General features: G+C 39.0%; 1 protein-coding gene across 12 annotated transcripts in view; it reads left to right on the top strand.

Moving 5' to 3' along the window:
* The first annotated feature begins 1,168 nt into the window (after positions 1-1,168).
* Ppfibp1 (PPFIB scaffold protein 1) overlaps positions 1,169-25,362 on the top strand; it is a 208,844-nt gene continuing 184,650 nt past the window's right edge. For all 12 annotated transcript variants that reach the window (XM_077799329.1, XM_077799328.1, XM_077799335.1 and 9 more), the window contains exon 1: positions 1,169-1,380. The gene's annotated coding sequence lies outside the window, so the exon portion shown is untranslated. The remainder of the gene's footprint in view (positions 1,381-25,362) is intronic.

Genomic DNA, 25,362 nt, shown 5'->3' with positions numbered 1-25,362 from the left:
GGATGGTTGTGACGATTAAATATAACATAATGCTGGACTCTGCACCTCTGCAAATTTTGACAGACTGGTGAAATGGATGACCAGTCATCAATCACAAAACAATAAAAAGCAACAGAAAATCAATAATTAATTCATTGCATTTCCAGAAGTTGATGGATAATATGCTACCTATATCCTATATAAATAGAGCCACTTTTCAACATTCGTTTCTGCCTTGGATAAACAGAAAGAACGTGGTCTGAGAATCTTTGTTTTCTCAGCCAAGGGAATTACACAGGGAAATATCCGCCAAGGGTAAATGTTAGTTAATTCTTAATGATAGCTCAGCCAATGCAATTGGTTCCATTCAACAGTAATTATTCTCGTGTGGTTTGTTGAACTCAATTGTGAGGTTTCTCCCCTTTCCCCCTTTTCAGTTGTGCGTTCAAGCAGCAGTCTTAAGGTCCTTAAAAAGGTAAATAATATACATATACATATGTGTGTGTGTATATATATATATATTTTCTTACTCTGGAGATTCCATCTTATTTGCCTTGGAAGCTTGTGGGGCGTGATTTTTTTCATCGCCAAAAGGAAAATCAGTCACATTAACCCACCAGTTAACAATCCAGAGCTGGGCCGTTTCTAGGGATTCTCTTCCCAATCTCTGGAAGTGCTTTTAAGTTTTAAATTCCCCTTCTGAAGCAACACCCAGCAGACCCACGAAGGAAAGGCAGGAGGGTGAGCTGGCGTTTCCTTTATTTGCATGACTTGAAGCTAGCCATTTTCTGCACCACGCGCCGCCGGGCTCGTACTTGCCCGTGACACAGAGGCAATTGTTTTGCCTTAAAAAGGGGGCTTGGGTGGGTTGGTTTCGTTTCTGATCTGGAATATAATAAATAAATACTCCAAGGGGGGAGAAAAAAAAAGTTTAAAACTCGGCTCGCCAGGTTCTTCGCCATCCCATTATCTCCGTTCCTCACAGATAGCAGGAAGGGCAGCATTTTTTTCTATCAACACCCACTTCCAGCCCAATCTCGCTCAGCGAGGAATGTATAAAATTAGTGGACTCCTTTGAGTGACGTGCGGTCGGCCCAATCAGTGGGGGCGCAGGCGCAGCCGCCCCGCCCCGCTGCCGACGCTCTTTGGCTCATTCCTGCAGGCGGGGACGAGAGAGGGCGGCGGTGGGAGGAGGAGGTACCTGGGGCTGGGAGTGATGTCAGCTCCCAGCTCGGTGCCTGCCCGGATTCCTGACATGGTGTAGGGCAGACAGGGTGGGGACTGGCCGGGGAAGGAGTCGTGCGCGGCTTGCCTGCGGCGGGGCCCTGTGGCGGGGCTTTGAACTGGGAGCGACGGTGAACGGAACTTTTGGAAGTAGTGCCGGCGGCTCTCCACCCCCAGGTAAGGGCGGTTGGCCGCGCTCACTCGGCCACCGAGCCGAGTGGCACAGCTGCGCGGCTGCAGCCGCCCCTCCCCTTCCCGGGGTCGATTTCCTTTTTCCAGCTCGCTCCTGTTTCCCAAAGGGGACCGGCACTTTTGGGGGGCGGAGGTGGGGGTCGGGCTTAAGTCCTGACGGCGCCGCGGCGGCTTCCGTGTGGAGAACGCCCGCACGGCTGGACGCCGGGGGTCTCGTGTGTGTCCGTGGGCCCCGCACCCTGCTCCCGCAATAATTCCAGAGAAGCCCAGTCCGGAGAAGTATGAGTGAGGGTGGGCGAGGGGGTCCTTAACAATGCCACAGAAATCTTAGGAACCATCGACTCAATAATTAAGCTTTCTGAGAGGGAAAAAGTTTTGTAATTCTTCAGTTCTTCCTGTGGCCTGTTGTTACACGTTAAGTAAAGTAATATCAATCTTTTGCTTAGAGATCATCGTACAATCTTTTTTTTTTTTTTTTTCCTAATCCGGTCAGGATGTGAGAAATGCACTTGGGGTGCATTTATTGTGAGCCTGTGGGAAAACTGGTCTCCTTGGGCACACTCTAAAACTGATCCCTGTTCGCTTGCATCCCTGCGCCAACTTTGGGCTCCCTGGGGGGTTAGGAAGGCCGCCCAGAATCTTCACATCTGCTTCCTGCGGCTGTCTGACCTGACGGAAGGATGAGGGCTGTTAGTTGTGTTTTCAGGAATCATTTTTTTTTTTTTTTTTTTAAGATAAGCGAGTTTTAAGAGGGAAATGTGGTGGAAGGCGTGGCATACAAGCTCTTCATTATATGGCGTGTGAAGTTTTCAACATGTGGGACCAAATCAAATCCTTGCTTTCACTAAGAACCCCAGCAGCAATGCCGAGAGAACTTGATTTAAAAAACTATGTATGGTAGTTAGAGGAAAGCTTTTGCTGTCAAGAGGGAAAAAGTCACTTAAAGAAGTGTAAGACTGTGATTCTGATGTTTATTTCCTGTTTCAGACCTATTTTTCCTGCGTGGAGATTTTGTGTGTGCAGGTCACTAGCTGAATGTGATTGACTTTTTGAAGAAAAGAGTTGACTCTGCACACTGATTCAGAACGCTGCTTATCAGTACTTCAGGGCTCATTCTTTTGGCTGAGACTTGCCAGTAGTTTCCCTTTTCTTTCTTGTCGACCTCTGTAGTGAAGATCCTCCTGTTGCCAGGTCTGGAGGAAATGGAGTGGACTTCACTGTGACTCAGGAGCTGTTTCCCAGGCCTCTGACCAAAAGGGCATTTCCAGCAGATGGGGAAAAAAAGGAGCCACATTAGGTCTGGTAAACCCAAGTCAGAAGGTGTAGTGATGGAGGACTTTATGGATGGTTCTCTTGTCTTTGTAGCAGATGACAGGTTTCAGAGCTAGAAAGACCTTGTTGTGTTTTGTTCTGTTGTTGTTTATAAAACACCTGGGTGTGTACTGTTCTTAGTTCCTGCAAAAATTAAATAGCACAGGGTGGATCAGAGCAGGCTTTTTGAAAAGAGAATGCATACTTTACTGGAAAGACCAGAACATTTTAATTTTGGTTTGTGTTTTGGATGGAAACACAGAAATTGCTAATGTCTCAGCAATAATGGTGAATAAGATTTTTCTGTTTATGTTCTATGGTGAGTATGGAAAATGTACTGAATTTTCCAGTTTTTTTTTTTTTCAGTAGGAAAGATGTGGAATTCTTGTGGGCTAAAGTGAGCTCTCCCTACTTTGGTTGATTAGAGTGTTCAAACTGCAGCTTATAATACCAAAAGATGGAGCTGTAAAAACTAGACAGGCAAGCAAAAAGTATCTTTAGGATATTATCTTCATGCGCCAAATTCAGATTTACACTTTCTTTCCAAGAAGCTAGTCTCAGTTTAGGGACTTGGATATTTCATGGCTCTAAATTTGATTCACAGTGTTTGTAATAACAGTCATTTTACCTTATTTTTCCTTCTCCATCCATGTTTATGGGGACAGATGTGGTACAGTATAACATGGTATTCCAAAGGACAATACTTAAAAAAAAAAGTTTGCATTATTGATAAAGATAGGATCAGGGTTTGGTTAAATTCCTTTTGATAAACAGCTAACATTGTTCCAGTGTACTTTAAAAATTAGGGTCAACTAGCCTTAATGAACAAGTGTGAACTTAAAATCCAGGCCACACTGTAGTTTCAGATCAATAACGCCTAATCACAGGGTATCAGACAGTTCTTGGGAACAAGTTCAATGAGGGAAATTTAGTCAACTATGTGGTCTTTTTGTCACTCTTTGTACCAGCATGAGATAAATCAGTACAAGATTATTTCCCCATTACTGATTTATTATTTTTTTAAAAAATCTGTCTTATCCATGACATGAAATATTTGTTTTTGTAGTGAATTTTGTTGACAGTTTGTTATATTAAAATTAATTTTTGAGTTTCTCATCTTCCATTTTTAAAGGTACCTTATCTCAGAATACAGCGTTTTTGAACTGCTGACTGAAAGAAGACCTCATTCAACATTCTGACTTTTCAGAAATATTAGTACATGTCTCTGACCTGATTTGGATTACCTTCTCAAAACAACAAATGAATGAGTTAATTAGAGCATATTCATTCATATGTCACCTCAAATGAAAGCATGGGCAAGATGCATTGTATAATCCAGAGATTACCCTAGAAAGTTCTATTAATTTTGAATTAAGAAAAAAAATCACAGTTGTGCAGCTAATTATGAAATCTTGCAGGGAGCCATAGTTGTTATTTTTTTTTAATGATGGTCAAATAGAGATGGGTTTAAACAAGGGATTCAAAGCTGTTAAGGCTAGTGTCACATTTTGATGCTTGGCATTGTTTGGAAATAAAGAACAGTGTGTTTGTCCTTTGACTAGCGGTTCTGTTCAATTAAAAGCTGATAATTTCACAATTAAATCAATCATCAAACTGTCTAAAAACTGACACTACCCCAAAACTGCCACAGGCTGATGCAGTTTTCTCATCTGTAGTATTTTATGTCATTTATTTTTCACACTTACTGTAGTGTGTGTCAGAACCTGTATTGTCACATATATCACAGAAGTTGATGCTTTATTAATGGAGCTCATGGCTCCAAAAAAAAAAAAAAAACAAAACAAAAAACAAAAAACAAAACTAATTTGAGTTAACTCACTCTACAAAATACAAATATTTTAAAAATCTTTTATTTTAAATACAATAATTATTGATGTAAGTTTGGCATTAGATGTTGATGTTTCAAAAAGCCAAATGGTGAGGGTTTCTGTTACTTCAGTATTTTTTCCCCCTATCTTAAAGGAACTGAAACACCAAACAGCTGGAATTTAAGAAATGGGCTCTTCCAGAAGTTTAAAGTTTGCACACTTCGTAGGTAACTGTGGGGGAGAAGGGAGGGTCTGAATTAAACATGTAGCACACTGTACTTTTCTATTTCTGAAATGTGGGCTTGGACTCTGAGTGGTCCAGGTGGGTGTGTTGTCACAGTTTGCGACTACACTTGGGTTATGAGTCTCCCTTGAACGTGGTGTGACTCACGTTTTGACTGGCACATAGGCACATCCTTGTTTTTGTTGGCAAGTGTAAAGGGTTGAGAATAGAAAGACCATTTGGTGGTTTCTGTACCGTGATACACCTAAAAATGTCCGTGACTGAAGGAACTGTACAGACTCAAATTGCATTGAGTATCAGTCATGCTGGCAAAGGCTCATAGCTTAAATGTGGGTGGTGTAGGAGGAAGATCAAGTACTATAATGTTTGGGGCTGATTGTAGATTTCTTGGACATCCTCTGAACTCTAGAGTAGGTTTAGGTATATTTACCTCTCCTTTAATTTAGGGAAATCAAACACTGGACATAAAAACACACAAGTTTAGGGAAGCAGGTATGCTTATTCCTAGAGTATTTGTTAAAAAGGCAAACTTCACCTGGTGAGTGACTGAGAATTTGGTTACTTATTTCTGAATAAGACTTGCCACTCTTTTCAGAAATAAGTAACCAAATTCTTTAGTGAGGGAGACAGTTCTTGAGAAGAAGTAGGTAGGCCCACTGGGAAATGTGTTAACTCTTTCATAGGATGGTTGTATTACATCGTACAAATGTCATCCTACTGCTACAGAGTTGTATGAGTATTTATGAGGAAAGTTTATTGAATCGCCTTTATTTGGAAAAAGTGAAAACTATTTTTAAACTCTGTGGCCTACTTTCTTCATGTAGTAGCTTGACAGTGTAGCAGCAGTTATACAGATAAAGTCCCTATAACCACTATCTTTTTCTAAAGATACAGATTTTTAGAACAACACACAGTAGAGAATTTTATTTCATTTGAATTGGAATTGAAACATGTTCTTTTCTTATGAATGATAGAAGAGTCAAATGGGCTTCTAAGTTAATTCTGGGAAGTGAGAAGGGAGGTAGGGAGTCATTGAGTAGTCAGGGGAAAACACTCTGTTTGAACCTGTGATTCCATTAGGACCATATGTGTGAAGTCACCTGGGTCTCAGTGTTTTTCCTCTGGATCAGCTGCTTGGATGTTCTTGTCAAACTTTCACATTCTTCCATCCTCCACTTCCAACAGTGTATGACTTTGCATAACTGAAAAAGCTTCTAAATACAGAATTTAGGTTCTTCGTGGTTCTTTACTGTTTATTCTTTGCCAAGGATACTTTGATTCTTTAGGTTGACTTGCCCTCTATATCACTCTGTGGACTGGACACACCCAGATGTGTATCCTGCCCATGTCTTCCATACATGTAACCCCATTTTGTTTAATTCACCACCATGGCCAGTTAAAAGTGCCCAATTTCCCAGAATCCCCTGCAGCGGGGGTGTCTTAGTGATGTAGTCCAGGCTAGTGAGATGTAAGTACCAGGGTCCTCCCTTATCCCCAAAGCTCTGATAAGGGGACAGCCTCTATGAGCTCACCTGTTAGGCCTTTTGTTTGTATTTCTTTTTTCTCCCTGGAGAAAGGGGACAAAGCATCTTGTGACCAAAGACAAAAGGCTTGAGGATTAAGAATGACTGGGTAGAAGATAAGAAGGAGGCTGAGAAGCTGATGGCATTCTGAAATTGCTGTATTAGACCTTGTCTACCCATCTCATGACTTTGATGAGAAAAACAAAATCTCTAAATCACAGAAATTGGATATGTACTTGTAGCCAAATGTGGTCTTAACTTGTGTCTAAATTTAAAAAAGTTATCTGTTCTTTACGAATTAAAAGGCATTATTCTGTATGAGGGGAAAAAAGGGTAGGACTTTGGAGCCACACAGATCTCAACTTGAATCTCGACTTCCAACTTGAATTCTGACTTTGCTTTTTATTACAGTCTGATATTGGCAAATAATTGAACTTCCTTGGGTCTCACCTTTGCATCTGTAAAATGGTAATACTAATGTTTGTGTCAGTTTTTGCAAGGATTAGACATAATTAGAAATTATTAATAGAAATAATAATGTACATTTGGCCTTGGTAGATTTTCAGCAAAGAATGACATGATATTACGGAAGGAGAGTGTAGTGGGGAGCCTGAGGATGGGGAGGGAAGTAACTCAATAGTCCTTCTCCTCATAGGGCCTCAGTAAACCTAGGTGGAATGGGTGAATGGTAGGCTATTATTATAGCTGCAATCATTTGTCTCCATCTGCACATGATTCCTTTTAGCTCCCATCTTAGTCCCACATGCCCAGACAAGGATTCTTGGAACTTTCTATTCTCCAATATTGGTTGAGAAAGTAAAGGATGTTTTTATGAAACTTTTATTAACTATAGCAAAGGGATAAAGGTGTGAGCTCTGGAGCCAGAAAACTGTAGATTAGAATCCCCTGTCCTTAATAACTGGGATTTTGGTTAAGTCTTTTGTGAAACGGAAATAATTGGGTGGTTATGAGGATTAAATATGATAATGTGTGTGAAGCACTAACAGCTGTTTTCCTGGCTAGCTACCTGTACTGAACTGAATATAGTTACTGTTATTATTTGTTGAGCATTTGATGAGCAATTCTAGCCTTGGTGTAAGGTCCTCTTTGAGATGAAAAGATGAACAAAACATATTATTTACCCTTTACAGTATTCATGTATAGGAAATGAGGACAGAAAAGGGATGGCATATCTTATACATAACCATTATTATTTTTTTTTTTTACATAACCATTATAAAACCAGATTTTGAATACTACTTAGCTGTTAAAAAGATTGAAAAGAATATACTGAGTTATACAGGTATCTGTATATTTTAAGGAAAAAAACTCCCACATACATAACGTGTTTGGATTTGTCAGTGCATGGGGAGGGTATTAGAATGTCAGAGAAGATGAAGGGGGCTTCATTATTTATTTTACAGCATAATATGTTTCCTTTACAATTGCTGCACTTGACTTTGTTTGCCCATATATTACTCTTGCAATAGAAAATGTGTTAAATTTAAAAACAAACTGTTGGACCCTTTGGCAGTAGGTGAGGAAAGATCATGACTTAAGCTAGAATAATCACTCAAGCAAAGGAAGAGTGGGTTTATTGGGGTCCCACTGAAGGAGGTAAGGTTTGAATGGGTAGGTAGGAGATTTTGAGGAGGAAGTGAGGATACCTGGATTTGGAATAAAATTTAGAATACAATGATTAGATTAAGAGAGAGCTAGCTAGAGAGATTGGTATTGTTGGGAGGTAAGATATGTTGGGACCAGATCTCAAGAGGTTTTTAATGGGAGTAATAAGATTAAGCTCTTCAATGGATTTTTTTTTTTTTTTTTTTTTTTTAGATGAGGAGGAAGGTGATTATTTTATAAAGATGACTCTGGAAATAGAATGTGAATGTTCTCTGGGGTATATGTGGTAAGAGGAGTGGGAAGGACAGAACACTTTTAATTAAGAAGGGTACACAAGCAAAAGTTGAATCTTAATGGGAAATATGATGAGTTAAGATTTGACCATCTGGAGTTTGAGATTCCATCATGATCCACAATTATCCACCTTAGTTTTCTCATTAAGTGAATTGATAAAATAATAGTACTTGCCTCCTCAGGTTATTAGGAGAATAACAACAGTGTAAGAACAGATAATGTTTACATAGCCCTTAAAATGTAGCAGGCACTGTTCTAAGATATTTAACTTAGACACAATTTCACATCACTCCTAAGAAATAGGTAATGCTATTGTACCTGTAGTACACATGAGGGCTCTAAGGCTCAGAGAGGCTAAGTAACTTTCTCCAGGTCACACAGATGATTCATGCTAGACTCAGGATTTAAACTCATGCAGTTAGGGCTCCAGTGTCAATATCCTTAATCTCAGTTACTTCATATACCTGCAACTGGCTTGCTTCTGTACTTGGTACATTAAAAGTCATTAAGAACTATTGGATGGTATTATTCACATAAAGATTTTAAGTAAGAATTTAGATTTGGAGTATAGGCATAGCCTAGAATAATAGACCACTTTCAGGGAGCTTTCACATAAAGAATGAGGGTAGCTGAACTCCTCGAAGAAGATCATGAAGAATAAAAGAGAAGCAAGCACACAGCTTTCAGGGAATAACTGATGTTTAGAAATGGTCAGCAAAAGAAGTAGACAGTGGTGACAAAGGGAAGAAGCTCAGTCAACATAGGGAACTGTCCACACCACCCAGTGCAGCAGACTGGTCATGAGGATGGGCCTGAGATCTATACCTAGTCCACTTACCAGGCCATTTCGTGGATTTGCCAGGAGTGGTTTCAGTAGCATGGAAGAGATGGAATTCAGAGGGCAAAATATTGAGCAGTACATAGGTGGCAATAGCTGCAGGTGGCCAGTTAATCTGTTCTTTTAAGAACTGATCAGAGAAACATGGAATAGTAGCTTAGGTTAGAGGAAGGTACAGAGAGAAAGGGTGATATTATAAAATGAAAGAGAGCAAGGAATGAGTGCAAGGTGTGGGCGAGAAGGACAGGGATAGACTGAAAATTGGGAGGGAGGGTGACTGGTGAGTCTTAAATACTCAAGGACACTTCTTTGGATGGGCTGGAAGAAAGAACGGGGGAGGGGGGAATGGGGAAAAATGGTTAAAAGTTGAGTGAGTCTACTGCAGGCAGTGTGCAGTAGAATAGGAAGAAGTGAAAGGAAATTCATAGACAAGTAACTGGCTCCAGAAAGGCTAGCTGTAGGGATTACTGGTACAGAGGAAAAATTTGACAGAAGTCTCTCATCTAAACAATACAAAGTGACATATTTGCAAGGATGTGTCTCCAGGCAGGAAGTTAATTTATTGAAGTGGAAAGTAGTGGTCCAAAAAAAAAAGAAAAAAAAGGAAATCAGACAAAAGGAAAACTTGACTGTATTTGAAGTAGGAATATTTAAAGACCAGACCAGACTTAATGTTCACAGACCAGCTTCTTGGAGAAAACCTGAGCACTTTGGTGAGAAACTGCCTGGGTTTGGTGCCATAGTCAGAATTTGGTTACAATGGAACCATCAAGGCACTGGGAAATATTCTAGAAAGGAGTTGTCCAGAGGAGAGACTACTGTGTTAAATATTTTCCTGACAAGATTGTGTTTAGACTTCATTTTAACTTATTACTTTCAGTTAATGCTTTAGTTGGAAACACATTATGTTGTGGTGTTTAAGTAGATTTGTTGTGGTAATGACATCAGGGTGATGGAGAAAAGGCCTGAAGCAATCTAGTAATTATGAGTGCGGTGCAGTAGTTCCCCTCTTATTCTTGGTTTCACTTTTTGCTGTTTCAGTTATCTTCAGTTAATTGTGACCCAAAGATATAAAATGGAAAATTCCAGAAATAAACAATTCATAAGGTTTAAATTGTGTTTCATTCTTAGCAGCATGATGTAATCTCATGCTGTCCTGCTTTGCCTTCTCAGGACATGAACTATCTGTTTATTCAGCATATCCACCCTGTATATGCTATCTGCCTATTAGTCACTTAGTAACCATCTTAGTTATCAGATTGATTGTAGCAATATTGCAATGCTTGTGTTCAGGTAACCTTTATTTTGTTTAGTGACCCCAAATTGCAAGAATATGATGCTGGCAATTAGCATATGCTGAAGAAACTAGAAAATGTTCCTTTAAGTGAAAAGGTAAAAATTCTTGACTTAATAGGGAAAGAGAAAATACCATATGCTGAGGGTGTTAAGATCTACAGTAAGGGGCTGGGGCTGGGGCTGGGGCTGTATCTCAGCAGTACAGCTCTTGCCTAGCACGTATGAGGCACTGGGTTCAATCTTCAGCACCACATAAAAATAAATAAAGATATCATGTACTTCTACAACTAAAACATATTTTTAAAAAAGATTACAATAAGAACAAATCTTCTATCCATGAAATTGTGAAGAAGAAAAAAGAAAAGAAAGAAGTTTGTTAGTTTTGCTGTTGCACCTCATATTACAAAGGATATAACTCTGATGTTGTGGTAAGTGTTTAGTTAAATTTTGGGTGAGAGACATGAATTGAAAAAGTTTGCCTTATTTTGTAAATGAAACTTTATCATAAGTATGTATAGGAAAAAATATATGTATAATGGTTAGTACTATCCTGGGTTTCAGGAATCCCCTGGGGGGTCTTGGAAGGCATTCCCCTTGGATAAGCGGGGGACTACTGTATCAAATCAACATCACTCCATCAATCTTTGATGGTTCTTTTGGAAGTTGCTTTGAAAGATATCAGTGTTTATTTCTGCTGTTCCTTCCTAATAGAAGGATAAAAATGCTGATAAAGGTACTAAGATAAAAGATTTTTCCTTTCTTCTATAGTCTCTCTCCATGGTATTTTCTTTTTAATGTCATTCTAAGTCAAAGAAAATTAAAAAATATATCATGGATTAAATTTAAGAATGTAAATAAAAATTAGATTATTAGCATAAATTTTACTATTCATCTTTATATTGTGCAGTGCTGGGGCTTAATACAACTATAAGACCATTGAGCTTATATGCAGAATTACTGAAGTCCTGTAATTTGTATTTTGTAGTTGATGCATCCATGTGTACATGTTTTTACCAGAACAGTAGAAACACTGCATAAAACTCAACTATTTTTATTTCCCTTATTGATATGCACACAATTTATCAGCAGTGTATGTTTGACTTACAGGGGTATAAGGAAGGACTAAAAGAAGAAGAAACTGTGGGTTGCCCTATCTTTTTTTTTTTTTTTTTTCCTATGCCATTATTTTCAGAAAGCCTAAGTTGTTGGCTAATACAGGGAAGTAACATTAGTAAGAGAATGATAGAATTCCTTGGTCATGTGTATTTCTTAGAAAAATGTTGCCTTCTTTCTGTGTGCAAAGCAATTCTGGTTTGAATGGAAGACACCTTAGAGCTGTCAGTTCCCACCCACCTGCTCACTCAGTTGTATTTGTAACATACTTACCTTGAACTTGCTTTGAGTCTTGTTGAACTCCTGTGCATTGTATCATGTCACTGGAATTCTATGCTTATGGAACCTTGCAAATGCTTTGTGTGGATGGGGTGACAAGGAGCAGTGGTCATATGTGTTAACTTGGATCTCTTGCCTGTGTGCATTTTCCATTGTCCTGTCAGATTTCATTTACAAAATACAAGTTCAGAGTTAAAATTAAGATTCTCAAGATGGAGGCAGCAGAGCAGTAAGCCTAGCATGGTGCCTTTTTGAGCATGGGGTCCTGAGTGACAATCTAGGTCACAGGTCCATGAAGATAGCCCCACTTGTCAGAACTCAAAGTGCTTCCTTTTAAGCCTGAGTTTTCCTCTGGTCTTAGAGTTTCAGATTTATCATCAAAGTTTGCAGTGGGTCACGTTTGTGTGTTATATCTTAGAGACTCTCTGTTGGCCATCAGCACTGTTATTACCTTTCAAATATTTTCTGAATCACTGTCTGTTCTCTCATTGCTTTGGTTCTCATCCCTATCCTGTCTGGTATAGACACTGCAGTTGTCTTGTACTGAGCCCCTGAAGTTAGTCTCTTCTCTCTTATTTGCATCTTATGACTAGACAGATTTCTAAACAAGCCTTTGGTACCAACTGCCCTGCCTGCTCCAAATCCTTGGACTTCTTGTGAGCTATGTGGCTTATAGTAGAGTTCTCGTACTGGTGGTCCTGGGATGGAGACTGCATGGAGACAGGTTAGGTGTGGACTACACAGTCTTTAAGAAATTTTACACAACACTTAGTTTGGGAAGTTCCACTTATGGAATTAAACTTCTGAAATTCACATTTAAAAGAGGAGATCTGGCTACTGTGTCTCTTATTCTGGTGCCTTAGAGAATAAAATGAACTGAACATGAGGAGGAAGATGTTGGGTTTATGTTTAGGGAAGATTGATTCTTTGTTTTGGCAAAAGCTTTACTTTCAGCTATGTAAATTTAAATTTAAAGCAAATATTTGCCTATTCTCAGAGAATGCTGTGAAGCAATCTGAATGTCGATATTTTAGTCTGAGAAATTTCTCAGTTCATAATGTAAGTTGAGTATATGCTCTGTAGCATATTTTTATATGAGAAATATTTCTTGGATTTTGCCTGGCCGTTGTCACCGTTTGCCTCTTGTGATCTTGACCTCTTTCTGCAAGAATGTCTTTAAGTCCCCCTGTGCTCCAATTCCTGGTGTGCATGAAGTACACTAAACCTTTCTGTTTTTCCCATTGCTCTTAAACCCACTTTTTTTTTTTTTTTTTAACCACTTCAAAGCAGTTCAGCAGGAAAACTTTGCTGAGAGTCTCAGTCAGAGCCCAGCCCAGGATTTCTGTGGGAATCAGGTAATCAAATTTTTGGATTTTAAATGTTCACCTACATTTAAAATCATGGGTCATGAGTTTAGTTTCTCTTCAGATTCCTTCATCCCAGTAAATTTTGAGATGCTTTGATTCCTACAGTGCCTAAGCCTACTTATTGACACACATTCTTGGTATTTAGTTGTTTTTTCAAATTGTTTTTTGCAATAGGAATTTCATTGCATGATCTGAGTTAATTATGAGAACAGCCCTAGCATTGTCTCCATTTTACATATGAGGAAACAAAGTTTTCTTTGAGTCTCCAAATGGCTTATCTCTGAATATGTCTTACTTTTTCAAATAGACAATGATGAACCACTTGCAGGCCATGAGTCCCTTCATTGCCTGGGCCTATAGCCCAGTTTGAAGTAAATAAATATTATGTGATGAGAGTAATGGTTTGTTCAACTAACATGTACTGAAGTTTGTCCTTGGCTCTATGGGGGTGCAAAGGTGAATCAAGTTGAAAAGAGATGTGTGGGTCTTCTGCTTGTATGGAAATGTGGATCTTAGGCTCTGGAGTTAGATGGGTCTATAGCTATGTCTCAATTTCATTTGTCAAATGGGGGCAGTAATAGTATCTTCTTTGAAGCCTTGGTTTTCAACTGAGGGGATTTTGACCTATAGGGGCCATTTGGCAATGTCAAGAGACATTTTTTTGTGTGTTACAACCAAGTGGTGTAGGTGCTATTGGCATTTGGTTGGTAGAATCCAAGAATTCTGCTAACTGCCCTGTGAGGCACAGTATAGCCCCCTTTAATAATTACCTGGATCCAAATGTCAATAGTGCTGAGAAGCCCTGCTTTGTAGGGTTGTGAAGATGAAACAAGATACCGAATGCAAAGAAAATTTGTCACAGTTAGCTCTTACTCCTAGAAAACTATCTCAAAGACCACGAAATCAGCCTTTGAGAGAGTGAGCTCCAAGAGGCTTATTTTCAGTGATTATTGCCAAGGAATTAAGCCTGATGCTCAGGGTTTCATGCTCTCCTGTTCAGAAGTGCGGACAGACTCTGGAGATTGTTTATGTTACACTGTGTACTGACACAAACTGGCAGGGATTTAGCAGATCTGTAAAAACAATTATTAGTTTTTAGGGTGTTCCTAGTAAACATCCTGCTTACTTAACTAGCTTGTTCTGTGGAGATAATTCTGGTGTACAGATTTAAATACTCTGATGGAAAAGGTTTTGGTTAACGAATTTCCAAAATGTGTTTTGATACATGAGACATGCAGAGTTTTTGTTTTTATATCAAGAAGCCTAATGTTTGTCTAGGCTCAGATGTAAGAGCAGCTTACCCCCACCATGACTGCCCTACCTGCCAACCAAGGAGCGTTTTGGTATCTGTGGGAGTGGGATGGAGAACTGTGAGATTTCCATCTATTGTTCATTGTGCATTTACACTGGAAATAATTTTTTTTCAATTACAAAACCAATGTATGCACTTTATAGAAGATTTGAGTAGTACAGAAAAATGCAGAAAAGGTGTTTTTTTTTTTTTTAAGTCATCAGCAGTCCTACCACACAAAGGTATATCTGCTTTTTGTGTTTCTTTCATTCACTTCTTTCCATTCATATTTTTTTCTGCAATTGAAATATATTCTGAGTCATGATTTTGCATCCCACTTATTAAAAACTTAACATTATTTTATTTGCATTTCTTCATGCTACTAAAATACCTGTAAATAAATGTATTCCTTTTTTTTGGGGGGTACTGGGGATTGAACTCAGGGGTGCTCTAACACTGAGCTACACCCCTAGCCTTTTCATTTTTTATTTTGAGGCAGGGTCTCACTAAGTTACTGAGGCTGGCCTTGAATTTGTAGTTCTCCTGCCTCAGCCAACTGAGTCGCTGGGATTATAGGCATGTGCCACAAAGCCTGGCTAGTATTTCTAAGGACTGTGAAATATTCCATTTGTGGATGATTTATTTAATCTCATTGTAGAATGTGTTTTCAGATTTGATGGGCTTCTGTGTCACTAGCATTTTCTGTGTTCTACCTTGCTCACATTTTCACATTAAATGAATGGAAAGTAAACCAAGGGTTTAGATTGAATGTATGTGCATATCCTACTCAATATCGCCGTCATTTGTCAAAACGTTTCTACTGGGGCTGGGGATGTGGCTCAAGCGGTAGCGTGCTCGCCTGGCATGCGTTCGGCCCAGGTTCGATCCTCAACACCACATACAAAGATGTTGTGTGCGCCGATAACTAAAAAATAAATATTAAAAAAAAAAAAATAAAGAATTAAAAAAAAATTTTTAAAAAAGTTTCTACTAATTTTTGTTCCCATTAGCAGATCTCATTTTACTAAAATTTGGTAATTTTCTAGGAGAAAAGTTATTTCATTTTTTATATTAATGAGACCAAACATGATCATATGCTTATTGGCTGTATTTCTTATTTAACACATTGTTACCCATTTTACCTTTTGGAAATTAGTATTTTTCTCATTTGTTATAAAATCTAGTTCAGTGTTTCACTTATCAATCCTCTGTTGTCATTGTTCTAAATATTTATACCTTTTTTTAGTATTTAGTTTGTCTTTTAATTTTGTTTTTAGTGATGTAGAGATACAAAATTTTTGTGTAATCCGCATTCTTGATTATTTGTCTATTTTTATCTATCTTCTTTTCCACCTGGAATCTTCAGTTTGTCTCTTCCATATTGATATTGATTCCTTCTGCTTAGGAAATCACTTCTGTGTAATCACTGTTTAAAATTATATCTCATAGTGGGTGACTGCAGTTTCCTAAGGAGAATAAATTCTTCACGTGGCTAAGGCTACCCAGCATGTGCCATGGAAAAACTTATGTGTATGGATCTTTTTTTTTTCTTTTTGGTGTGTGTGTGTGTGTGTGTGTGTGTGTGTTCGTTCGCTTATGAACTTGTGATAGAGAGGGAGGGGTGTGGGGTGGAGGGGAGTGGAGAAAGAAAATGAATGAATAGGCAGGTGTAATGGCACTGGCGTATGCCTGTGATCCCATTGGCTCAGGAGGCTGAGATAGGAGGCTGAGATAGGAGGATCATGAGTTCAAAGCCAGCTTCAGCAACAGTGAGGTGCTAAGCAACTTAGTGAGATCCTCTTTCTAAATAAAATAAAAATAGAGCTGGGGATGTGGCCCAGTGGTTGAGTGCCCCTTTAATCCTTGGTATCCAACCCCCCTCCCCACATCCCACCCCCCACCAAAAAAAAAAAAGAAAAAGAAAATTAATGAATGAATATGAATGAAAAGGAAAAGTCAGTGAGGAAAGATGAGGTATAACTGGGTCAAGCCTTGCTAGCTTGGTTTTGCTGTTCATTTCCCATTTCCCAGGGTGGAAATAGGCTTACTGAAGGCAGATGAGCTTCATGGATTCCCAAAGTGGCCAAGCAGCTGGGTCCAGTAGCTTGTTAGTCTGTGGCATGGTCTGTGCATGGACAGAGTTGGCCCACAGTTAGGGTTTTTCTTTCTTTTGGTTTTTTAGCAGCCTCTGATTTATTCATCTACTCAGTACATGATCTTGGGAAGCATGAAGGTGAGAGATAGACAAAGGAAAAGCCATTGAAGGGTATATAACTGAGTTGGTTACCACTTTGGTCAATATGAACTCAGTTGTAGTAAGGACTCTGCGAGGAATCCTGTAGGATAAATTTTGGAATTTTCCCTCCCTGAGAGGAAATGCTGACACATTCATCCACTGATTCCCTTCACTCATTGGTTTAGGTTGGTTCCCAGGAGAATTAACTCCCCTGATATAATTCACTGTGGGTTTATTGAACATTCCATGGTGAGTTTTTAAGTTTTTAGTTGATAGGTAGGCAGACTGAGCAGAAACTGTGGTGAGTCCCATCCAGGCCTCTCCTCTTCGGGTCATTCTCTGGGGCTCCAGGCTTTCTCCAGCTTCATTGAGGTCCTTTGAGTACATTCAGCGATGCTAACTTGGCTGATCTATCTGAAGAGGGAAGACGACAAGAACTAGTTCTTATTGAGCTCTTAACTGTCTCTCCAAGCCCTTTCACTGGGGCTTTTATAGATGCTTCTCACCTCAATGTTATGAAGTTAAATACCATTTTCATCTCCATTAATTTGTGGGAAACCACCACTCATTGGAAGCATCATTAAAATCTGGAGCTTCTAACTCTAAGGCTGATCTGCTATACTTAGGCAGCAATTCCATCTTTGTAATTTGTGCTTGTGTAATTTTTGGTGGAACTATGAGGTAGAGGGTAGCAGCAAGTGTTTTAGGTTTTGAATTCAGGTATATCTTGAATAGAATTCCAGACATAATACTGCTTTAATATTGTGACTTTTTTCTTTATTCATCTTGAGCCCAGGTTTTCTGGTCTTTAAAAAGGTAATAACCTCCTTGGTCTATACCCAAAAGACTTAAAAACAGAATACTACAGGGACACAGCCACATCAATGTTTATTGAAGCACAATTCACGATAGTTAGTCAGTGGAAACAACCTAGATGCCCTTCAGTAAATGAATGGATAAAGAAAATGTGGTATATATACACACAATGGAATATTACTCAGCAGTGAAAGAGAATAAAATCATGCCATTTGCAGGTAAATGGATAGAGTTAGAGAATATAATGCCAAGTGAAGTTAGCCAGTCCCAAAAAACCAAATGCTGAATGTTTTCTCTGATACAAGGAGGCTGATTCATAGTCGGGTTGGGAGGGGGACCATGGGAAGATTAGACAAACTCTAGATAGGGTAAAGGGGAGAGACGGGGAGGGAGGAGGCAAGGGGATAAAAAAAAAAAGATGGTGGAATGAGATGGACATCACTACCCTAAGTACATGTATGAAGAAGACAGGAATGGTGTGAATATACTTTGTATACAAGCAGAAATATGAAAAATTGTGCACTATATATGTAACATGAATTGTAACGCATAAAAAACCCCCTAAACCTCATAATGAAAATGTACCAGATGCTGTAATTCATATGTGAGGAATTCCCCAAAGCTCATGTGAGATGATGTAGGAATATTCAGATGTGAAATGATTAGATTATGAGAGCTGTACGCTAATCAGTGAATTAATCCATTTGATGGATTGATAATTTGAAAGGACTACTTTACTGGCTGTTAACTGTAGGCAGGTGGAGCATGCATAGCTGGAGGAGGTGGGTCACTGGGTGCATTGCCCTTAGGGAATATCTTTTTTCCTTGCCCTTCTCTCTCTCTACTCCACCCACCTCTCTTTCCCAGCTGCCATGAACTGAGCATCTTACCTCTGTCTTTCCTTTGCCACACCCTTCTGCCACTATGAGTCTCACCTCAGGACCAGAGCAATGGAGTCAGCCAAACATAGACTGAGACTTCTAAAACTGCGAGCCCAAAAAAAAAAAAAAAAAAAAAAAAAAAACTATTTCTTAAGTTAAAAAAAAAAAAAAAAAAAAAAGGGAAAACCAAAGTCTACCTGTAGGAATATTCAAGATGCCTAGCAGATTACCTGTCTCATTTAGTAATGATTGTGTCTTAGTCTCAAAGCCAAAAATGTAACTTTTTTGTTGTTCAAAAGTTTCATATTAAGTAATAAATCTTCTTGGACTTAAGAAATTTTAGTATCACTTACATTTAAATGCCAAAACATTTATGTGAACTCCTTATTTTCCCATCCATTAGATTTTCTTTTCTTTGTTAATAGTTCACCTGCTTCTCTGAAATCCTTCTGCTTAGAAAGTTTCGTAGTGAGTCCCTAGCTTAGGATTGTACTTATAGCCAAAATAAAACATGTTATGTCTACATGTTCATGTAAAAAATACGGACAGTCATTCCTTCACACATGGTTGAGATTTTTGGCATCATGCATGGATTTATTATTTGTCTCTGCTTTATAAATATTCAGGTCACAGAGCTGCTGAAAAAAAAAAGGATTGTAGAAAATCAGAAGACAAAGTTGCTAAATAATTCAGGAGAGAGAATTGCTAAATAAATCTTCATTTTTTTTTTTTTTTTTTTTTTTTGTACCAGGGATTGAACCCAGGGGCACTTAAATCATTGAGCCACATCCCTAGCTTTTTTATTTGTATTTTATTTAGACACAGGGTCTCACTGAGTTGCTTAGGGCCTCCCTTAGTTTCTAAGGCTGGCTTCGATCCTCCTGTCTCAGCCTCCTGAGCTGCTGGGATTACAGGTGTACACCATCTCACCTGGCTTTTATGCCTTTTTAAAGTTAGGTAAGATTTGATTGGTGCTTATGCTGGACCTTGTTAATCACACAAAGAACTCTAATATTATAAAATCATTTTTTGGCTGGAAAATTTGTCTAGTAATTACTTCTACTCTGTTTATTCAGGCTTTTCCATTTTAATACATTTAGTAAAGTAGTTACAGATTTTTTTTATCTTTTATTTTATTTATTTTTTTAAATACATGACAACAGTGGAATGTTTTACAATTCTTATTACACATATAGAACACAATTTTTCATATCTCTGTTTGTGTATAAAGTATGTTACACCCAATTCAAGTCTTCATACATGTACTTTGTATAATGATGTCCATAGTTACAGATGTTCTTAGAATTATATTTTATGGTCTGATATAGTCTTTTTCTATAAGGAGAGAAACCCTTTGGGAATCTCTAAAATATGTCTTGGATTTTCTTACTTTTTGTCCCTAAAACTGTGGTTGCATGGCTTTTTTTTCTTCCTACAATAAATCAACTTAGTATTGTAATATGGGAAAGATTATGTTATCACAGATAAGGCTTTATTGGGTTAATAATTGATGTCCTTGCTTCCGTTAGGATCTGTTGCCCTATGATTTTTCCATCCCCAACCCATCTTGGTAGAAATGAAGACACAAGGCTGTGAAAACCATTTTAAAATAATTTATATAAATTCATATGTCAGAATTTTTATATAATTCAGGCCATATAATCCTTAACCAAAACATGGATACAGTTAAGTATGAGTGATTATATAAGTTTAAATTATTTTTAAGATCCCATTTATGTCTAGAGTTTAAGAATCAAAGTGAGTAGCAACCGTTGGCCAGATAAATCTCATGACTTTTGCACACAGAGTGCGGGACATGGTAAAATGTCACATCCAATTTTAATGGTCAGTAGGAAATTCTTTTCCTGAAATTACAAGCCTGTTGCTTAATTTCTTACTTAATAACCAATGTGGACATTGTGAGCTGAGATGGTGGCAGTGATAATGGTGAGAAGAGAATGGAAGAATAAAATGGATACTGACTTGACTATTAGTTGACAGGGTATAAAGGACTGAAGAATATTCTTTGTGATTCTAAGATAACAATCCAGTTGGGCAGCTCTGTCCTGATCACTTGAAATCATTTTAGCACCAGCCCTTTGAAACAAAGCCTGGATGGTGGGTATGAGCATACAGCAAGTTTTACCAGGCGTTTCTTGTTGCTGGCTGGGTGGCTTATGGAATAAATAGAGTGATTAGCTTGCATTAGTACTCCCACAGCTGTGCTGCACCTACTGAGGCAGAGATACTTGCCTCTGTTCTTGAAAACATGAAAATCCCCATCTGATCTCTTCAGTCCAAGCATCTTTGCATTGCAGAAACAGAATGCCAATTTGTTATGAGTGATATCCTCCAAACAAAAGTAGGTAAAACCTAAAGACTAGGGACAAAAGTTTTCTTAAAAAAAATGACTATGTCTAAGAAATTCGTGAACTGTTTAAACCTTTTTCTTCTTCCCTTGCCCTTTTGTTTATGCAATTGGCATGAACCAGATTAACAAGAGATGGGGAGATAGCCTCTTGTCAGCTGTACTTCTGTACTTCAGAAGTTGTGGTCTGCATCCGCAGAGTGTCTGGATTGTTTAGAGGAGGGAGAGGGAGAGAAAGAGGAAAGAGGGGGGAGGAGGGGACAGAGGGGGGGGAGAGGGAGAGAGAGAGAGAAAGAGAACACTTAGATGATGATTTGTGCCCTGGCTAGGACCCTTTGCCATTGATAGTCCTTGTTTCTGTGAAATATTGGTCTGTAGTATAAAGGTGAGAGTCAGAGAGGTAAAAAGTTGGAGCTGAGTTTTGGGGGCTTTCCAGGCCTGGAAAAATATATAGACAAATTGTAAATTGGCTGAGTTTTAAAAAGAAGAAGCCTGAACCAAGAATCTGGCAGTTTGTTCCCAACATTGATTCTGGGCAAATAATTTAACCAGTATTAAGTTAGTATAATACCAGGCGAATCTTCATAGGAAGGGCTTTCAGTCACCCATGAGATCAGATGTGAAATGCTGTAAAAGTAAAACATTAGGCAGCAACATGAATTTAAGCTGCGTTTTCATATGGAGTAGGTTATTTATGTTTTTAACATTCTGAGCCCAAACTTCTTGTAATAAGTAGACACTGCTTTTTCTCTTGACTTCCGGTGCTGTGACAGCTCTCATTCCACCCCTGTGTCTTAAACTGGACTGCAGCCTGTATGAATGCTAGTTAGTCCTTGAGGTTTTCTGGAAGGTGGGCAAGGCAGTGCAGGAGCTCCTCATTTCAGCTATGTAATGTCTACTACCTACTTTTCTTGGGGATGCAGTAAATATCACAAAGTATTCAATAGTCTATCAAAACTAGCCATTGTGCCCTGTTGTGCACAGGGTATTCAGGACTTATTTTTATACTTTTATATAGAACTATGGTCTCTAGGTAGTTTTAGAATGATGATCTACTGAGATTTGAAGTTACAAAGCAAGCATGCCTTGTGTCTTTAATGGTGAAGGTTGGAAGGCTCAACCCTGGCAGATGCTAAGACCAGGAGTTGGATACTGAAGGATTTTAGAGTGAGTTCTTAGGAGCTACTCCTGTAAGGAAGGAAAAAGATGGGGTTGGGTAGAGAAGCTCACCAGCAAATGAAATTGCAGTGAAGGCCCCAGCTGCTTCTTTAGGTAGGTTTGCATTTCAGTCGACCCTTCATGACTGTCCTCAGTTGAAGCGAGGGACTGGATCTTTGTGTGCCCATATCAGCCTAGTATTGGCAGCAGGCCACCCTTGTGGTGGCATCACTTTGGGTGAGGCCATATCCTGCAGCTGGCTGAGGACCAGCCTTGTGATCCATCAGCAACCAAGTCTGGGTGCAGTGAAGTCCAGGTGGAGAAACATATACTGTTCCAAAGACTCTAAACCTGGGCTAGGAATATAGCTTAATCGTAGAGGGCTTGCGCAGCTTGTAGGAGGCTTTAGGTTTGACCCCCAGCACCACAAAAGGGAAAAAAGTGCCCCTGCCTCCGCCCAAAAGAAGAAAAACAAAAAGAATCTCTTCCCTTGAAAAAAAAAAGAACAACTCCCCTTGAAAAAAGAACAAGAGGGAACACTGGGAGCTTAGCATGATAAGTCCCTTTATCTGCGAAGTGCAAAAGTTTGGATCCCACAGCAAAACTGAAGGAAGAAATTAAACCCCCCTTTGTTAATATTAAACAACAGATTTCTGGCTTCTTAGAAATTGATGAAGCACTTGGATAATGTTTGCATTTGATTGTGTGTGGTGTAATAGGTTGTAGTGTCTGTATTTGTGGAATGGCTAACCCAAAACTGAGTAATTTCCCCCAAGAATGAATTACTGCATGTTGAAAATATCAATCGTAGGTGTACATAAGTGCACTTGGTTCTGGAATATTTGTTACATTGGGCTTGCAGAACGGTTGTGTCTCTACCCCGAAAGGAAGGCGAGCAGGCAAGGCACAGAACCTATCAAAGCCAGAACCTTCTGGGGACCTTGAGGATGGAGGGCAGACTGAGGAGATCATAGCTTCTACTGAAGTTTTAACATCCCTGATATGTTTTAGTCCTGGTTGAGAACAAGGATATGAGTAGGAGTTTTATTGCCAATATGCTTTGAAAAAAATAACGTCTTCTGGCATTTCTAGAAACTAGTTGTATTCAGCAAATTTTTGACTGTCTGGCATGGTTTGTGGTATCAGTGGGATAAGTAAACAAGGCCCAAGTCATACATAATCATACTCTTTCCCAACTACAGCTTAAGTCATATCTGTAAAAGTGAACATGGTTGTTCTGCATTTTCCATCTCCTAGTAAGTAAGGGAGGTAGTGAGCTCAGCTCACCTATTGTATCAATAGTCTGAGTGTGTTGCAGGGGCTGGTGGCAGGGAAGCCTGAAAATTTGGCAGAGCAGAGGCATGATATGTCTGGGAACTTGGCTTCCCAGTGAGGCTTCCTCAACTCCTAGATAACTTTGTATTCTTAGTCTTGATCTGTATTGCCACCTGGGAACTCTGTAATGCCAGGTTTCCGAAGATGTTACTAACCTATTTCCATTGTGGGTATAGCGGAAAGATAAATAGGTCACTGATCTTTATTCAGAAACCAGCAGATGCAAGCTGTCATAGTGACAATTTTTGTTGTATAAAAACACCCAACCCCAGTGTAACAAAGCACAGAGACTTGGCTGTGGAGAAAGACTCAAGCAAAGCTCTGGAATGTGTGCTCTGTTCTTCTGGAGCTCTCCACTTGCCCTTTGTGTCCCTAGAGTATTTGGTGGTGATCTGAGAGTACCAGGAGCAGAAAGTTCTAACTTTGTGCCCATCTTCTTCTCACTTTTCCATCCTCCTAACATGCCTGTACTCTGGTCACTTGTCCTTGGCACACTGGAGTTAGGAATATTACCTTTTGTACAGTTCAGATTAGGGCTCTCCAGCTATGCATTTTCACTGATTTAACGTCTGCAAAGGATGAAAGAAGAATTTCCTGGCCAGGAAGTGTGGTTTTGTGCAGAGAGAAATGCCTGTTGTAAGGAGAGAAACTTTTGAAGAACCAGAATGTTTAAAAAAGGATGAAGAAAGTCTGTCAAGAAAAGTGGGACCAAAGTAATTTGCAGTGTTGCAGTGAAATAAATCAAGACAAGAAATGTGAAAAGGTCAAATAAACAACATTGCCAGTTAGGACTGACTAGAGTTCTCCAAAACCCATGGAAACTCTCACTCCACACAGAACTGTCCATCACCTTCAATTCAACTGGAGTAGGAGGCACTGACACTCCCAGGGAGGACGTTCTTGGGCTGTTTGGAAGGCCAGACCTCCAAGTGTGGGAGAGCTTTGCTTCCCTTAAGCTAATGTTGCGTAACATCCCTGGGAGGCACAACATAGTGGTTAAGGACTGGCTTTGGAACCAGGCAGACTGCTGTCACTTGGGTGTGACTTAAATGCTGGGCCTTTGAAAAATGAGTTATTGTGAAAGGTTTGGCTGAACATAATGAATAAGTGCTCAAAATTGTTGTTATTAAATGCCAAAGAGTTGTAACTGAGTTTTTGAAAAGTACCTTCTTCAATTCTCAGGTCCTACTATACAAATTTTGAAGCTGAGCTCAGTCTCAGCAGGGAGCTGGATTCTAAATGGCCCCACTTGCAGGGCTGGGCAGTATTCCCAGGTTCTGGGCACGGTGTTTATAGCAGCTGCAGGTACTTTCAGGCCTGGGTACCCATATTCTTCCTGGGGAGGGTTCTTATAGACCCTGATCTTTAAAAAAATAAAATAAAAGATGCTTCAGCTGGGACATCTGCACACTCGCACGTTAACCTAGAATTTTAGTGAATAATGGATTGTTCTGCAAAATATATGGATTTATTCATCTCCTAAGCATCTTCTATATAGAAGACTTTGGACTCACAAAAGTGCAAAATTCAGTGCTATTGGGCATTATGTTATGGGTATGGTTATGTTCTTTTTGCTTTATTACGCAAATTATGTGTGTGATTGTTGTTTGTGCCTTACATCTCTAAGAGAGGTAGGTAATATTACCAGTTGTACAAAGATTAAATAATTTGCCCCGAATGAGAATTTGGACCCTAGTGCACTAACTCTAAGACACCACTGATTTAAGATACATTATAATATGTAAGATGTTGAAGTTATGAAAAGTGTGTAATTTTAATTAATGAAGTATTCTAAGCAGCAGAGCCTGGTTTCTGCCTCATTTCTGTTTGATTTAAAGTTTTTAGTCCCCATGCTACATCTCACATAAGAACTTGCTATTTAACTGGTAAAGATAAAATAAGCACAAATAAGAGACAATTAATGTGTAAGACTTGAAAAAGTGTCAGTAATAACAAGAATTGTGTTTATTGTTTACTGTAAAGTGGCCACACTTTCATTTGCTTTAGTTCCTAAGACCATTTTAATCTTTATAATCAATCAATCCAGGAATTTTAATTTTTTAAAAACACACAAGGAAACTGAGATAGGTACTGTATTCCCATTTTCAGATGAGAAACTGACAAAGGTTAGCTCTGTGACATTAAGAATTTACTAAAAGTAA

The sequence above is a fragment of the Urocitellus parryii genome, chromosome 5 (genome assembly GCF_045843805.1).
Source record: "Urocitellus parryii isolate mUroPar1 chromosome 5, mUroPar1.hap1, whole genome shotgun sequence".
NCBI classification, from domain to species: Eukaryota; Metazoa; Chordata; class Mammalia; order Rodentia; family Sciuridae; genus Urocitellus; species Urocitellus parryii.
The sequence above is the reverse complement of the archived record's forward strand: the minus strand, read 5'-3'. Positions and strand labels throughout refer to the sequence as shown.